The sequence below is a fragment of the Urocitellus parryii genome, chromosome 2, assembly GCF_045843805.1.
Source record: "Urocitellus parryii isolate mUroPar1 chromosome 2, mUroPar1.hap1, whole genome shotgun sequence".
Taxonomy (NCBI): Eukaryota; Metazoa; Chordata; class Mammalia; order Rodentia; family Sciuridae; genus Urocitellus; species Urocitellus parryii.
This window is the reverse complement of record NC_135532.1, coordinates 113,310,122-113,327,312: the sequence shown is the minus strand read 5'-3', so window position 1 is coordinate 113,327,312 and position 17,191 is coordinate 113,310,122. Positions and strand designations below refer to the sequence as shown.

General features: G+C 37.1%; 1 protein-coding gene and 1 pseudogene across 1 annotated transcript in view; one reads left to right on the top strand and one right to left on the bottom strand.

Annotated features, from left to right (window-relative positions):
* The window catches only part of Rsrc1 (arginine and serine rich coiled-coil 1), a 372,541-nt gene that overhangs the window by 18,328 nt on the left and 337,022 nt on the right, over positions 1–17,191 (top strand). The window lies entirely within an intron of this gene.
* On the bottom strand, positions 6,881–7,671 carry LOC113185716 (elongation factor 1-delta pseudogene; annotated as a pseudogene).

Genomic DNA, 17,191 nt, shown 5'->3' with positions numbered 1-17,191 from the left:
CTATACAATTCTGTACCTGGTCCTCACCTGTTTTTTCAATGTGGTTAGTTTCTTCATTTAGAAAGAGTTAAGTTCATTGTTTCTGTTTATATTTTCTGTTTATATTTAATTTTTTATGCTGCTAAACTTTTTGATTTTTGTTTCATTATTTTAGTATTTGAAACATTAACATGGTTTCAGAAAATACCACTATATTAGAAGGTGCACCCAGAGAAGTATCACTCTACCATTTTCCATGTGTTTTGTTTCTACCTTCTCCTCTGTATAACTAGTATTCGTGTCTTATTCTCCCATGTTTTGTTTTAGATGAACGAGCAGCGTCATATGTGGCAAATATGACTGTTCTTTGCACTTTGCTTTTTTTTTTTTTTTGCAGATGTGTATTGGAAATCCACATCAGAATGTAGATCTTACTTTTATAGTTGCTAGTACCCTATCATGTGTTTGTGTTGAAGTTTGTTTAGCCACTGCCTAGGTAGATACAGTTAAAATACAGCCATTATTTTGCAGTTGCCAAAGAGCTTTTTTGAATTAACTAGCACATGAATATTTTTAATTGCTGGGTGTAATCCTCCATGGGAAAGTCCCCAAAATCAGATTTATGGATCAGAGGTAAGTATGTTTGTACTTTTGTTAGAAATTGTTGATTTCCTGTCAGTAATGTGAAAGTCTTGTTTTCCCACAGTGTCACCAATAGTATATGCTGTGATAGTTTTAAATGTTTGCTAATCTGATAAATGAGAAGTGGTATTTTATTTATTTATTTATTTATTTATTTATTTATTTATTTTTTTAAAAGAGAGAGTGAGAGAGGAGAGAGAGAGAGAGAGAATTTCCAATATTTATTTTTTAGTTCTCGGCGGACACAACATCTCTGTTTGTATGTGGTGCTGAGGATCGAACCCGGGCCGCACGCATGCCAGGCGAGCGCGCCACCGCTTGATCCACATCCCCAGCCCCTATATTTTAGAGTAGTTTTAATTTTCAATTTTATTTTCATCATAACTGAATTAGAATATCTTTACATTTAAGGACTGTGTATTGTGTAAGTATGTGTTTGTGTGAATTTTCTGCTAATGTCTTTTGGGTTTTTGGTCTTTTTTTCTTGAGTTTTAAAAAATTTTTTAATTTCCTTATTTTTTTAGTTACAGATGGACACAGTACCCTTATTTTATTTTATTTTTTTATTTTTAATTTTTTTAGGTGGTGCCAGGAATCGAACTCATTGCCTCATACATGCTAGGCAAATGCTCTACCACTGAGCACAACCCCAGCCTCTCCTTGAGTTTTCAAGAGTTATTTATAAGGGATGTTAGCCCTTTAACTACGATGCGTAAGGCAAATATTTTCTTATGGTTTTTCAATTCTTATTTTTTTTTAAATATCTTTATTTATTCATATGTAGTGTTGAGGATCGAACCCAGGGCCTCGCATGTGCTAGGCAAGCACTCTACCACTGAGCCCCAGCCCCAGTCTGGTTTTTCAATTCTTTTGACTTTTTTTTTTTTTTTTTTTGGTAGTGGGGATTGAACTCAGGGGCAGTTGACCACTGAGCCACCTCCCCAGCCCTATTTTGAATTTTATTTAGAGACACAGTCTCAGTGAGTTGCTTAGTGCCTCACTTTTTGCTGAGACTGGCTTTGAACTCATGATCCTCCTCTTAGCCTCCCCAGCCTCTGGGATTACAGGTGTGCGCCACCATGCCTAGCTTGACTTTTAAAAAGTATTTTTGGTCATGTAAAATCCTCTTTTTTTTTTTTTTTTTTTTTTTTTGGCACTGGGGATTGAACCTAGGGGTGCTACACCACTGAGCTATATCCCCAATTTTTAAAATTTATTTTGGGACAGGGCCTTGCTAAGTTTCTAATACTGGCCTCAAATTTACAATCCTCCTACCTCAGCCTCCTGAGTTGATGGGATTACAGGAATGTGCCATCAGGCATGGCATCCTTCTTTTATGTGGTCAGATTATATTTTCTTTCATTGTATCTTTCTTTGCATCTAGGGCATACAATATAGATGGGTTTCCTTAAATTCAGGCATAGAGGAATTCACTGATTTTGTTTTCTTTTTGGTATATTTGTTTGGTTTCATTTTTCATTTAAATCCTTTATGTATTTGGATTTATTTTTGTGTGCCCTGTGAGGCATAGATCTGCTTTTCTCATTTTCTCACTGGGTTTTGTCATGTCCCTTTTTATTAAGAAGTCCATCTTTGTTCCATGATTTGTAATAGCCTTTTATAACATTATGCATTTCTGTGTGTGTATGTATCTCATGTGGGTCTATCAGCGTTCTACTGGTCTTGTCCAATCAGTCATAGAACCACACTTAGAATTATGGAGACTTGCTGGTACATTTCTATATTGGGTAGGGATATGCTGTCTCTTCTCTTTTAGCTTTTGTTTTTCAATGTTTTTCATTTCAACTGTTTATTTTTTCATATAAACTTTGGTATTAGCCTATCTAGATCTATTACAAAAATCATTGGTGTTTCTGCTGGGATTTTATCACATTTGTAGATTAAGGTGAACTGACATCTTTACGTGTTGAACTGTAGTATTTCAGAGCAAAGTCTGGAGTTAAAGTTTTCCTCATGTAAAGTTTTGTTTATTTCTTGCTAAGTTTATTCCAAAGTAATTCATCTTCTTAGTGCTACTACACATGGAGTTTTCTGTATGTATAATCTCTAACTAGTTCTTGCTTTTGTATATGAAACCTACAGGACTCATGTTAGTTTTTTATCCTGTTGTGCTACTCAGTTCTTTCATTGTTTCAGTTAGTTTTATTGTTAGTTCTCCAGGGATTTTCTGCACCCTCTGCAGGTAGAAGTGGTTTTCCTTCCTTCCTAATTCTCATCCTTCTGTTTGTTTTCTCCTACCTGATTGTCTTGGTTTGTATCCCAGTGCAGTGTTGGATAGCCCTGGAGATGTTATGTGTCCTTTTTTTGTGCCTAATCTTTCTGAAAATGTCTGCAGGGTTCCCACTAGGAGATGTACTGGCTCTAGGATAGAAGTGTGTATTTCTGTTGTGTTGAAATAGAGTCCATCACTTCCTCTCCTGCCCTCCAAAAATGGATGTTGAATTTTGTTGAAGGCCTTTTTCTGTGGAAATGATCTGTGGAAATGATCATGTGTTTTTTTCTCTCTTAGAACTATTAAATCCATTATGTCCCATTGTCATATATATAATATCTAAAAACTTAAATTGAGTAACAAATATACCACTTATGTTAGCTTTGAAATATACCTTTACATTTTTAGAGTTCTGTTCTTATGAGAAAAATAATAGGTGAATGATGAGTGATAATAATCAATAATTTTAATGTTATTATTAATGATAATCATATAATCTCTAGATTATGATTTCTTATCTATTTTAATGCACCTATGTCAATTTCATTGAAATTAATAGAATTGAAAGCTTTGGACCTAATGGGTTAAGGAAATAAGGTTGTATTTCTGGAATAAATCTCAGTTGATTTTGGTGTATTATTTTCTTAATATGGTGTTCAGTCAGCTTTTTTGCTGCTGTTACCAAAGGATCTGACAAGACAATGTACAGGAGGAAAAATTTATTTAGGGCTTATGGTTTTGGAGGTTCAGTTCATAGACTCCATCACTCTGGGCCTGAGGTGAGGCAGCACATCATGTCGGAAGGGTGTGGAGGAGGAAAACGACTCAGACAACCAGGAAGCAAAAAGCACTCTATTCACCAGAGATAAAATACGAACCCCAAAGGGATGCCCCCAAGTGACCTTTCTCCTACAGCTATGTTTTACCTGTATACACTCCCCACCCACTTAATCCATTCAGGTGAATTATTGTACTGATTAGGTTAAGGCTCTCATGACCCAATCATTTCACCTCAAAATTTTCTTGCATTATATTAGATATGAGCTTTTGGGGGACACTTTATATTTAAACTATAACATAAGTTATAGGATTCTGTTTACTAATTTTAAATTTAGTACTTTTACATTGGTATTTGTATGTGATATTGGTCTGCTGATTTTCTTTTTTGTGTTCCATTTATTGAATTTAGGTATCAACATTATTCTTGGTTCAAAAAGAGAATTAGTAAGCTTTCCTTCATTTTTAATGTTCCCGAACAACTTGTGGACCACTGGGACTATCTGGTCTTTGATGTTTTGGTAGACTTATAAAACCATCTGGGCATTGTTTTTTTTTTTAGTGAGCAATTAATTGATAACTTTGTTTCTTCAACAGAAATTGTTCAGAATGATTTAGTTCTTATAGAATTACTTTTGGTAAGTTTTTCTGTACATGGTTCTTTTTGTATGGATTTTATAATTTATTTGCCTTGAATTTGGCAGAGTGATTTGCTAATGAGTTAAAACTCATTTTTCTTCTGTTTCAGTTGCTGTTTTCCTCTTGCTATTTATTATTCATAAGTTTATATGTTCTAATTTAAGTTAGCTGGTAGATTGTCTTATTTGTTATTTTTTTTAAAGAAATTGATATTGATTAGTTAACTAATTCTTCTGTCTTATCCACTTTATTAATTCTTCTGTTCTCACCATTTCCTGTCTTGTGCTTTATTTTTGTTTTAAATTTTTTTCTAATTTTTTGAGCTGGAAATTTACTTAGGTTTGTGTTTAATTTCTGTGGGTAAAAGTTTGTAGGGCTGTGAATTATTTTTGTAATCACTGCTTCTAATATAGTCTATAGATATTTTCCTAAGATAGTATTATGAGAAATTTCAAGCATATAGCAAAGTTGATATAGTTTTATAGTGAATTTTTATATATCCAACACCAATATTATTACTGTTAACATTTTGTTTATCTTTATCTGTTCCTCTCTCTGTTCAGTAATTCATCATCAGTTTTAGATCATTTTTAGTTAAAGAAATCAATGAAACACTTCAACATGCTTATTACAGAACTCAGTTTCTTTATATATTTTTTTCTTTTGAAAATGAAAACAAAGTTTTTTTGTTTTAAGGTAAAATTTATATATAATGAAATGTACACATTCTAAGCATACATTTGCTGAGCTTTGACAAATGCATTTACCTATCAAATATAGAACTTTATTATTATTCCAGAAAGCTCCCTCAACATTTCTCAATTAATTGCAGCTTATAAGCCCCTCAGAGCTAACCAGAGTTGGGATTTTTTCCCCAGTTAGATTAATTTTCATATGAATAGAGTCACACAATATGTACTTTTAAAGGGCTTTTTCTTTTTCAGCTTTATATTTTTGAGATTTATCTATGTTGTGTACGTTGATAATTTTTTTAATGTTTATTTTTTAGTTATAGGTGGACCCAGTATCTTAATTTTATTTTTATGTGGTGCTGAGGATTAAATCCAGTGCCTCACACCTTCTAGGTAAGCGCTCTACCTCTGAGCCACAACCCCAACCCATATTGATAATTTATTCCTTTTCACTGTTGAGTAGTAGTATATGATATGACTATCCCTCTTTTTGAGCATTTTGTATAAACTCAGTCATAGTGATCTTTTGCATATGGCTTCTTCTAGTTTATTTAATGACTTTATGTGTTGTACTTTTCTACTTTTTATTGCTGACAGGTGGGCAAATATATCACAATGACTTTCCTATGGGAGGGTGCTTTGCTGTTGCTGAGTTTGTCTGCTATGAATCATTCTGCTACAAACAGTTGTTTTTAGGTCTGGTTTTTTTTTTTTTTTTTTTGGTGTGTGTGTGTGTGTGTGTGTATTTCTTTCTCTTAAGTAAATACCTACATGTGAAGGTATAAAGTAGACACTTGTTTAGTTTTATAACAAACAGCCAAATAGTTTTTCAAATGGTTTTACACAACATTATATGTTCCCACTAACAGTATATGAAAAATTTCAGTTAACTGCAAATTCACCAACATGTGCAGTTGTTAGTCTTAAATTTCAGTCAAATGGATAGGTTTTGTTTTGTTTGGGTACCGGGGATTGAACCCAGTGGCACTCGATCTTTGAGCCACATCCCTGGCTCTAGTTTATATTTTATTTAGAGACAGTGTCTCACTGAGTTGCTTAGCACCTTGCTTTAGCTGAGGCTGGCTTTGAACTTGAGATCCTTCAGCCTCAGGCTTTGGGATTACAGGTGGCATCTCATGGTTTTATTTTGCATTTATATCTTAGCTTTTATGTAAATATCTATTATGCATCTTAGATTACTTTGGTTTATGTCTGCCTTTATTTTATACTGTTCTAATTACTATAATTTTGAAATATGTTTTGAAATTAGGAAGTCTAAGGTCTCCATCTTTGTTCATCTTTTAAAAAATTTTTTTTGGCTATTTGGAATTCTTTGAAATTTTATATAAATTTTAGGATTTTTTTCCTATTTCTATAAAAAATTCCATTGGGATTCTGATAGAGATTGCTTTGAATATGTAGATTCCTTGGATAGTATGGACCTGTTAGCAATATTAACTCATCCAGGTTATGATCAAGGAGTGTTTTCCATTTATGTATATCGTCTTTAATTTTTTCACTAATGTTTTATAGTTTTTAGTTTAAAGTCTTTACCATCTTGGTTAAGTTTATTCATAATTTATTTTTTTGATGCTATTGTAAATGGGATTCTTTCCTTAATTTCATTGTTTATTGTTGAAGAAATGGAACTAATATTAGGGTGTTGATTTGTGTCCTGAAGCTTTGCTGAATTTATTATGAATTAGAATCTTGTGTATGTGAGTAATGTCTAGGGTTTTTTCCATAGATATATCATCTGTGATCCTAGATAATTTTAGTTCTCAGTTTGGATGCCTTTTATTTCTTTTTGTAGTCTAATGGTTCTGGCTAGGACTTCTTGTACTCTGTTGAATAGAATTTATCCATTTATCTTCTTTCATTTTTTTCCATGGGTATCAGTCCTTAATCTCGTCAGGGCCTATGCAATGTGTGCTTGGCTCAGATCTTGTTGAAGGCTTGCAGTGTCAACACTCTGTACATGTTCCTCAAACTTGATGATCTGCTCCTCCATCAGGTTAGTGCTCACCTTGTCATCCTCCACCATACACCAGACCCTCAGCTTGCAGTTACCATAGCCCACAGGCACCAGTTGAGAGCCTCCCAGACCAGCCCATATGGTTGGACAGTGCACACAGGCCTCTGGCTGGGCCATGTTCTTTTCATCATCCCAGGGTTTGATGTCTCAGAGGATGGAAGACTCCGCCACCAGTAGAGGCTTCTTAGTCCTCTTCTCTGATTACCACTGCAGCCTTTTCTCCCAAAGCCTGACTGCTGCCTTGTCCTCCTCCTCATCACTGCTGCTAAATAGGTCAGTGTCATTGTCTTCCTTGTCCTCTGCAGGTGTGGGAACGGTCTTGGTTAGGAGGGTCCACTTGACACATGGGAGACATGTGCTGGGTCTGTGGTTTGGTGGATTGGCGAGCTCTTCTCCAGGGTATTCAGCTGGGTCTGTAGCCTGAAGATGGCCTTCTGCGGATCCTCACCACACTTTGCAGGTTCTGGTTCTTCATCTCCAGGTTGGTGATCCAGACAGCCATCTCACTGTGGTTTCTTCCAGGCCTGCCTGATGCCCTGGGGCCTGAGCTCTGAGCTCTGGTGGGAGGTGCCAGACACAGTCGTGTTCATCTGCTCATGGAATTTTCTTTCTGAATTATTGTATTTAAACTTGTTGAATCAGATCTTTTCAGGCACTGGAGAATTTGTAGCCATTTTTATGATGCCAGCCACAGACGGGACCAAGAAGAGGGACCTGTAGTGTGGGACTGAGAAGGAAAGGCTATCCCATTTGTTGGTTTTCTTAGTGTTCTCTTCTAGTTCTTTTAGTTTTTATGGTATTATTCTTGTCTCCTGTTTCATTTCTTATTTTAATTATTAGAATCTTCCTGCATTATTTCCTTTAGCTGAGCCCTTGTTAATTTTGTCTCTTTTTTTTTTTGTGTGTGTGTGTGTGTGTGTGTGTGTGTGTTGCTGAGCATTGAACCCAGGGCCTTGTGCATGCAAGGCAAGCACTTTACCAGCTGAGCTATATATCCAGCCCAATTTTGTCTCTTTTTAAGAAACTTAGTTTTATTTTTTTTTTCAGTTCTCTATTTTTAAAATTTTGGCTATAATCTTTATTATTTTCTTGTTTCATCTTGGTTTTGGTTGAGTTTATTCTATTTTCTAGTTCTTTGAGGTGTAAAATTCTGTAGTTGATGAGATTGCTCCTTTTTTTTTAATGCAAACATCTCTGCTAGTAATGTTTTTCATGCTTTCCATAGTTTGTTTCCTTCCTTCCTTCCTTCATTTCTTCCTTCCTTCCCACCCTTCTGCCTGCCTTCTCACCCCCCCTCCCCGCCCCCCCCCCACACTCTTTCTTATTAGGGATTGAATCCAGGGCCTCTCACATGCTACCACTGAGCCGAACCCCAGCTCTTTCCCATAAGATTTGGTATGGTGGGTATGTTGTATTTTCATTTGCATTTGTATCCCAACAGTTTTATAGATTTTTTTCTTGATTGAAGATAATGTTGTTTAATTTTCATCTATTCATGAACTTCTTGCTACTTTCCTACTGCTCTTAATTTCTGGCTTCATTTCATTGGGTTGGTGCTATAGTTTAGATTTTTTTTTTTTTTTGGTACTGGGGTTTGAACCCACGGGTGCTCTACCACTGAGGTACATCTCAGTCTTTTTTATGTTTCTATTTTGAGATAGGGTCTCACTCAGTTGCTTAGGGCTTTGCTAAGCTACTAAGGCTTGCCTCCACCTTGTGATCCTCCTACTCTAGCCTCTTGAGCTGTTGTGATTACAGGCATGCACCACTATGCCTGGCCATGTAGTTTGGATCTTAATGTCCCCAAAAGATCTGTGTGTTAAATGTTGTTCTGTGGAGTGGCACTGTTGGGAGGTGGTAAAATCTGGAAGAGACAGAGCCTAGTGGGAGGTTCTGGGTCACTGGGAACATGCTCCTGGAGGGGATTGTGGGACCCTAGCCCTTTCTTCTTTTTCATGTCCTAAACCTGAGGTGAACTGATTGCTCCACCATACATGCCCAAAGCAATGAGGCCAGTCAGTCATGGACAGAAACCTCCCAAACTGTGAGCCAAAACGAGCCTTTACAGTTTGGTTATCTTAAGTATTTTGTTGCAGTAATAGAAAGTAACACAGTTGGGAAAGAGACTTGGTATGATTTCAGTCTTAAATTTATTAAGACTTGTTTTGTTACCTAACATAGTCTATCCTGGAGAATGTGTTATGTATGCTTGAGAAGAATTTATATTTTGCCATGGTTGGGTAGATTGTTTGGTGTATGTCTGTTAGTTTCAATTGATCTGTAGTCTTGTTCAAATGCTCTTTTTCCTTGTTCATTTTTTGTCTTACTGGGGCTTGATCTAGAGGTGCTTTACCACTGAGATACATCCTGAGCCCTTTCTATTTTTTATTTTGAGACAGGGTCTCCCTCAGTTGCCCAGGATGGCTTTAAACTTGTAATCCTTCTATTTCAGCCTCCCGAGCTGAGGTGCTAGGATTATAGATCTGTACCATGGTGCCCAGATAGGCCCCTCCCCTTAAAGTTTCTACTTGTTCCCATAGAGCCAAGCAGGAGATAAGACTTTATTTTTTTTATTTATTTTTTTTTTGATGATTTTTTTTTTTGTTATTGGTCGTTCATAACATTACATAGTTCTTTTTTTTTTTTTTATTGGTCGTTCATAACATTACATAGTTCTTAATACATCATATTACACGGTTTGATTCAAGTGGATTATGAACTCCCGCTTTTACCCCGTATACAAATTGCTGTATCACATCAGTTACCCTTCCATTGATTGACATATTGCCTTTCTAGTGTCTGATGTATTCTGCTGTCTGTCCTATTGTCTACTATCCCCCCTCCCCTCCCCTCCCCTCCCCTCCCCTCCCCTCCCCTCCCCTCCCCTCCCCTTTTCTCTCTCTACCCCTTCTACTGTAAATCATTTCTTCCATTTGTATTATCTTGTCTTACCCCTCCTTTCCTCTTATATGACATTTTGTATAACCCTGAGGATCGCCTTCCATTTCCATGCAATTTCCCTTCTCACTCCCTTTCCCTCCCACCTCTCATCCCTGTTTACTGTAAATATTCTTCTCAAGCTCTTCATCCCTACCCTGTCCTTGTTTACACCCCTTATATCAAAGGAGTCATTTGGTATTTGTTTTTTAAAGATTGACTAGCTTCACTTAGCATAATCTGCTCTAATGCCATCCATTTCCCTCCAAATTCTATGATTTTGTCATTTTTTTAATGCAGAGTAATACTCCATAGTGTATAAATGCCACATTTTTTTTATCCATTCATCTATTGAAGGGCATCTAGGCTGGTTCCACAGTCTTGCTATCGTGAATTGAGCTGCTATGAACATCGATGTAGCAGTGTCCCTGTAGCATGCTCTTGTTAGGGCTTTAGGGAATAGACCGAGAAGGGGAATAGCTGGGTCAAATGGTGGTTCCATTCCCAGCTTTCCGAGAAATCTCCATACTGCTTTCCAAATTGGCTGCACCAATTTGCAGTCCCACCAGCAATGAACAAGAGTGCCCTTTTCCCCACATCCTCGCCAGCACTTATTGTTGTCTGACTTCCTAATGGCTGCCAGTCTTACTGGAGTGAGATGGTATCTTAGGGTAGTTTTGATTTGCATTTCTCTGACTGCTAGCGATGGTGAGCATTTTTTCATGTACTTGTTGATTGATTGTATGTCCTCCTCTGAGAAGTGTCTGTTCAGGTCCTTGGCCCATTTATTGATTGGGTTATTTGTTATCTTATTGTCTAATTTTTTGAGTTCTTTGTATATTCTGGTTATTAGGGCTCTATCTGAAGTGTGTGGAGTAAAGATTTGTTCCCAGGATGTAGGCTCCCTGTTTATCTCTCTTATTGTTTCTTTTGCTGAGAAAAAACTTTTTAGTTTGAGTAAGTCCCATTTGTTGATTCTATTTGTTAACTCTAGCGCTATGGGTGTCCTATTGAGGAATTTGGAGCCCGATCCCACAGCGTGTAGATCATAACCAACTTTTTCTTCTATCAGATGCCGTGTCTCTGATTTAATATCAAGCTCCTTGATCCATTTTGAGTTAACTTTTGTGCATGGCGAGAGATAGGGATTCAGATTCATTTTGGTGCAAATGGATTTCCAGTTTTCCCAGCACCATTTGTTGAAGATGCTATCCTTCCTCCATTGCATGCTTTTAGCCCCTTTATCAAATATAAGATAGTTGTAGTTTTGTGGATTGGTTACTGTGTCCTCTATTCTGTACCATTGGTCCACCCGCCTGTTTTGGTACCAGTACCATGCTGTTTTTGTTACTATTGCTCTGTAGTATAGTTTGAAGTCTGGTATCGCTATACCGCCTGATTCACACTTCCTGCTTAGTATTGTTTTTGCTATTCTGGGTCTTTTATTATTCCATATGAATTTCATGATTCTTTTATCTATTTCTACAAGATATGCTGTTGGGATTTTGATTGGCATTGCATTGAACTTATAGAGAACTTTTGGTAATATCGCCATTTTGATGATGTTAGTTCTGCCTATCCATGAGCAGGGTATGTTTTTCCATCTTCTAAGGTCTTCTTCTATGTCTTTCTTTAGGGTTCTGTAATTTTCATTGTATAAATCTTTCACCTCTTTTGTTAGGTTGATTCCCAAGTATTTTATTTTTTGGGGGGATATTGTGAATGGAGTAGTTGTCCTCATTTCCGTTTCAGAGGATTTGTCGCTGATATACAGGAATGCCTTTGATTTATGCGTGTTGATCTTATATCCTGCCACTTTGCTGAATTCATTTATTAGCTCTAATAGCTTCTTTGTAGACCCTTTTGGGTCTGCTAGGTATAGTATCATATCATCTGCAAATAGTGATAATTTAAGTTCTTCTTTTCCTATTTTTATGCCTTTAATTTCTTTTGACTGTCTAATTGCTCTGGCCAGTGTTTCGAGGACTATGTTGAACAGAAGTGGTGAGAGAGGGCATCCCTGTCTTGTACCAGATCTTAGAGGGAATGCCTTCAATTTTTCTCCATTCAGAATGATGCTGGCCTGTGGCTTATCATAGATTGCTTTTACAATGTTGAGGTATGATCCTGTTATCCCTAATTTTTCAAGAGTTTTGAACATAAAGGGATGCTGTACTTTGTCGAATGCTTTTTCTGCATCTATTGAGATGATCATATGGTTCTTATTTTTAAGTCTATTGATGTGGTGAATAACATTTATTGATTTCCGTATATTAAACCAGCCTTGCATCCCAGGGATGAATCCTACTTGATCATGATGTATAATTTTTTTGATATGTATTTGAATCCGATTCGCCAGAATTTTATTGAGGATTTTTGAGTCAAGGTTCATTAGAGATATTGGTCTGTAGTTTTCCTTCTTTGATGTGTCTTTGTCTGGTTTCGGAATCAGGGTGATGTTGGCCTCGTAGAATGAATTTGGAAGTTCTCCCTCTTTTTCTATTTCCTGAAATAGCTTGAAAAGTATTGGTGTTAGTTCCTCTTTAAAGGTTTTGTAAAACTCTGCTGTATACCCATCTGGTCCTGGGCTTTTCTTAGTTGGTAGTCTTTTGATGTTTTCTTCTATTTCCTCTATTGTTATTGGTCTGTTTAGGTTGTCTATATCCTCCTGGCTCAATCTGGGCAGATCATAGGACTCAAGGAATTTATCTATGCCTTCACTATCTTCTATTTTATTGGAGTATAAGGATTCAAAGTAATTTCTGATTATCTTCTGTATTTCTGAAGTGTCTGTTGTGATATTGCCTTTTTCATCCCGTATGCTAGTAATTTGGGTTCTCTCTCTTCTTCTCTTCGTTAGCATGGCTAAGGGTCTGTCAATTTTATTTATTTTTTCAAAGAACCAGCTTTTAGTTTTGTCAATTTTTTCAATTGTTTCTTTTGTTTCAATTTCATTAATTTCAGCTCTGATTTTAATTATTTCTTGCCTTCTACTTCTTTTGCTGTTGTTTTGCTCTTCTTTTTCTAGGATTTTGAGATGAAGTATGAGATCATTTATTTGTTGGTTTTTTCTTTTTTTGAGGAATGAACTCCAAGCAATGAATTTTCCTCTTAGAACTGCTTTCAATGTGTCCCATAGATTCCGATATGTTGTGTCTGTGTTTTCATTTAACTCTAGGAATTTTTTAATTTCCTCCTTGATGTCTTCTAAAACCCATTGATCACTCAGCAACCTATTGTTCATTCTCCAGGTGATGCTTGATTTTTCCTTTCTTCTTTTATCATTGATTTTCAGTTTCATTCCATTATGATCAGATAAGATGCATGGTATTATCTCTACCCCTTTGTATTGTCTAAGAGTTGCCCTGTGACATAGTATATGGTCTATTTTTGAGAAGGTTCCATGTGCTGCTGAGAAAAAAGTGTAGCTACTTGATGTTGGGTGGTATAGTCTATATATGTCAATTAAGTCTAGGTTGTTAATTGTGTTATTGAGTTCTATAGTTTCCTTATTTAACTTTTGTTTGGAAGATCTGTCCAGTGGTGAGAGAGGTGTGTTGAAGTCTCCCATGATTATTGTATGTTGGTCTATTAGACTCTTGAACTTGAGAAGAGTTTGCTTGATGAACACAGCTGCACCATTATTTGGGGCATATATATTTATGATTGTTATGTCTTGTTGGTGTATGGTTCCCTTGAGCAGTATGAAGTGTCCTTCTATATCCCTTTTGATTAGCTTTGGCTTGAAATCTATTTTATTAGATATGAGTATGGACACTCCTGCTTGTTTCCGCGGTCCATATGAGTGATATGATTTTTCCCAGCCTTTCACCTTCAGTCTATGAATATCTTTTCCTATCAAATGCGTCTCCTGTAGACAGCATATTGTTGGGTCTTGTTTTTTGATCCATTCTACTAGCCTGTGTCTCTTAATTGGTGAGTTTAAGCCATTAACATTTAGGGTTATTATTGAGATATGGTTTGTTCTTCTATCCATATTTGTTTATTGATGTTACTAAACCTGATTTGTTATCCTCTTTGACTACTTTCCCCCCTTTACTGTCCTACCTCCCATTGTTGGTTTTCAATGTTATTTTCCATTTCCTCTTCCTGTAATGTTTTGCCAAGGATTTTTTGAAGAGATGGTTTTCTAGCTGCGAATTCTTTTAACTTTTGTTTATTGTGGAAGGTTTTAATTTCATCTTCTAACCTGAAGCTTAATTTCGCCGGATACACGATTCTTGGTTGGAGCCCATTTTCTTTCAGTGTTTGAAATATGTTATTCCAGGATCTTCTAGCTTTCAGAGTCTGTGTTGAGAGATCAGCTGTTATCCTGATTGGTTTACCCCTAAATGTAATCTGCTTTCTTTCTCTTGCAGCTTTTAAAATTCTCTCCTTATTCTGTATGTTGGACATCTTCATTATAATGTGTCTAGGTGTAGATCTCTTATGATTTTGCACATTCGGCGTCCTGTAGGCTTCTAGGATTTGGGATTCTGTCTCATTCTTCAATTCTGGGAAGTTTTTCGTATTATTTCACTGAATAGACTGTTTATTCCTTTGGACTGGAGCTTTGTGCCTTCCTGTATCCCAATGACTCTTAAATTTGGTCTTTTGATATTGTCCCATAATTCTTGGATGTTCTGCTCATGGTTTCTTAGCAGACTTGCTGAGCTGTCTATGTTCTTTTCCAGTTGAAATACTTTGTCTTCATTGTCTGATGTTCTCTCTTCTAAGTGATCTACTCTGCTGGTAGTATTCTCAATTGAGTTTTTAAGTTGGTTTATTGTTTCCTGCATTTCTAGAATTTCTATTTGTTTGTTTTTTATTACCTCTATCTCCCTGTGAAATTGATCTTTTACTTCCTGGATTTGTTTGTCAATGTGATCTTTCATTGTCTGATTTTGCTGTCTCATGTCTTCCTTGAGACTCCAGATCATCTGAAGCATATATATCCTGAACTCTTTATCTGATATTCCATCTGTTGCAGCTATTACCTCTTCTAAAGTTGAGTTTATCTGCATTGCTTGTGGTCCTTTCTTTCCTTGTCTTTTCATACTGCTCGCGTTTCTTTCTGCTTGGTGCAACTGTTGTGTTTTGAAATTTACCCCCTATTTATTTATGTTGCTCTTGTATACTTGAAAAGTCTCCCTTGCAGGTGCGGGCGGCGGCTGTGCCCCTACTCCAATTGGGGTGACGTGTCTACCACGCTGGCGGCTCTCTGGGCCTGTTCCGGGAGTGGAAGGCGGCTCTGCTCTGTCCCTATTCCAATTGGGGTGTCGTGACTACAATGCTGGCAGGTCGCTGGGCCTGTTCCGGGCGTGGGCGGTGGGCTTGGCTGGCGGGATTCCACCTAATGGCAGTCCCTAACCTCCCTGCTTGCTAATTAATGGCTTCTCTGAGGCGCCACGCCTTCTGTAGCTGCGGGGCAGGCCGCGCGAATCAGTTGGCCTGGATCTCCGGGGTCCTGCTGCTGGCTGTTTTGATGTTGCAAGCTGTTGGAGAGTGGTGGTGTATTCTTCAGCTTTCCCGGATGGTGGCCGCTGACTGCCTCGGTGGAGTGTCCGCTGTGGGGGATGGGACTGTACCGCTTCCTTCCCCTTCTGAGATCCCGTGCTCGGCCCAAGGGTCCGTGTGGGCTTGGCTGGTGGGATTCCACCTAATGGCCTTCCCTAACCTCCCTGCTTGCTAATTAATGGCTTCACTGAGGCGCCACGCAGGAGATAAGACTTTAACACATGGGTCCTTGGAGGACATTTCAGATTCAAACTAGCAGAGTCCGATTCTTTTTTACATATTTGGGAATTTTTGGTTGTCATTTCCTCAGATGAACTATTCTTCCCTTTCTCTCTCTCATCTTCTTCTGGAACCTCCATAAAACATATTGATTTGCTTAAGTGTGTCCACGATATCCTTTTTAAATTTTGCTTCTTTGACTCAGGAATTGTGACTCTTTTTGTGCTTACTGATTCTTTCTTGGTTTGCTACAGAGGCCCTCTAGTGAAATTTTTAGTTCAGTTACTCTATTTCTCAGCTCCAGCATTTTTGTTTGGACTTTTCTTATCATTCCAATATCTCTGTTGATAGTCTTGTTTTATTCATTTTTAACCTTTCTTGATTTTGTTTAGTTGTGCATCTGTCTTCTCTCTTGAATTGTTGAGCTTCTGTCTCAGTTATTTTCAATTCCATGTCAGGTAGTTTTAGATCTCAATTTCTGTAGGTTGATTTCTAGAGATTTCTTGTTTGAACCAAGTTTCCAAATTGTGTATCTTGTGATATTTTTCTTTTCTTATTTTTTAAACTTACTTTTATGCACTTGAGAAAAATAGCCACCTCTTATAGTCTTTATGGACTGGCTTGTGTCAGCATGGTTCAAGATCCCAGGAGCCTCTGAAATTTCTTTAGAGCTTGTGACTTTTCTGGGCTTTGCTTTTATATATGATTTTCTATATAGAGGGGTTTATTGGTTTCTGTTTTTCTTTCTCTCTTTCTTTTTTTAATATTTATTTTTTAGTTGTAGTTGGACACAATATCTTTTATTTTTATGTGGTGCTGAGGATCAAATCCAGGGCCTTGCACGTGCTAGGCAAGTACTGTACCACTGAGCCACAATCCCAGCCCTCTTTCTTTGTTTCTTTTTTAAGGCTTGATTCTTTTCTTCTTACTCTTTTCTTAATGATTCTCTGTGTTACTACATATACTTCAGTATTTTGCTATAAGTCACACCAAATGTCTTTGGTCATAGTTGGGGTCTAAAATTTTTTAAATTTCGGGTACTATTCCATGTATGGCTTTTCTCTGAGAGATAAGAGTACTTTTAAATGTTTTTCCTACAGTCTGTTTTTTATGCAGCCAGAGTACCATTTCCCCTCATCTTATGAACGAGGAATCTAGAACACCTATCTGCAGCTTAGAACTAGTTTTTTTTTTTTTTCAGGAGCTTTTGTTCTCTTAATATTTCTGGTATCTGTCTGTGGCACTGAAGTTCCTCTGGTCCTACAGCAGCAAATATGCCAATCTTTCCTTTGTTCCCAGTGACCTGCACATATCTAGTATGTGATTCTCCTATTAATACCTTTAAATAGGACATAGATATCATTCCCTCTGATAGTTTTCTAGAATGCCAGAAAGCTGGATGCATATGCCCCACTCTTCTCTTATTCTTGCTGGTGGCCTTCTCCACATGTTACTGAGTTCCCTAGCCTCTCTGTTGTCAGAACAGTAGTTGCTGTGGCCCTGCTTTCTCTTGCTTTCAGT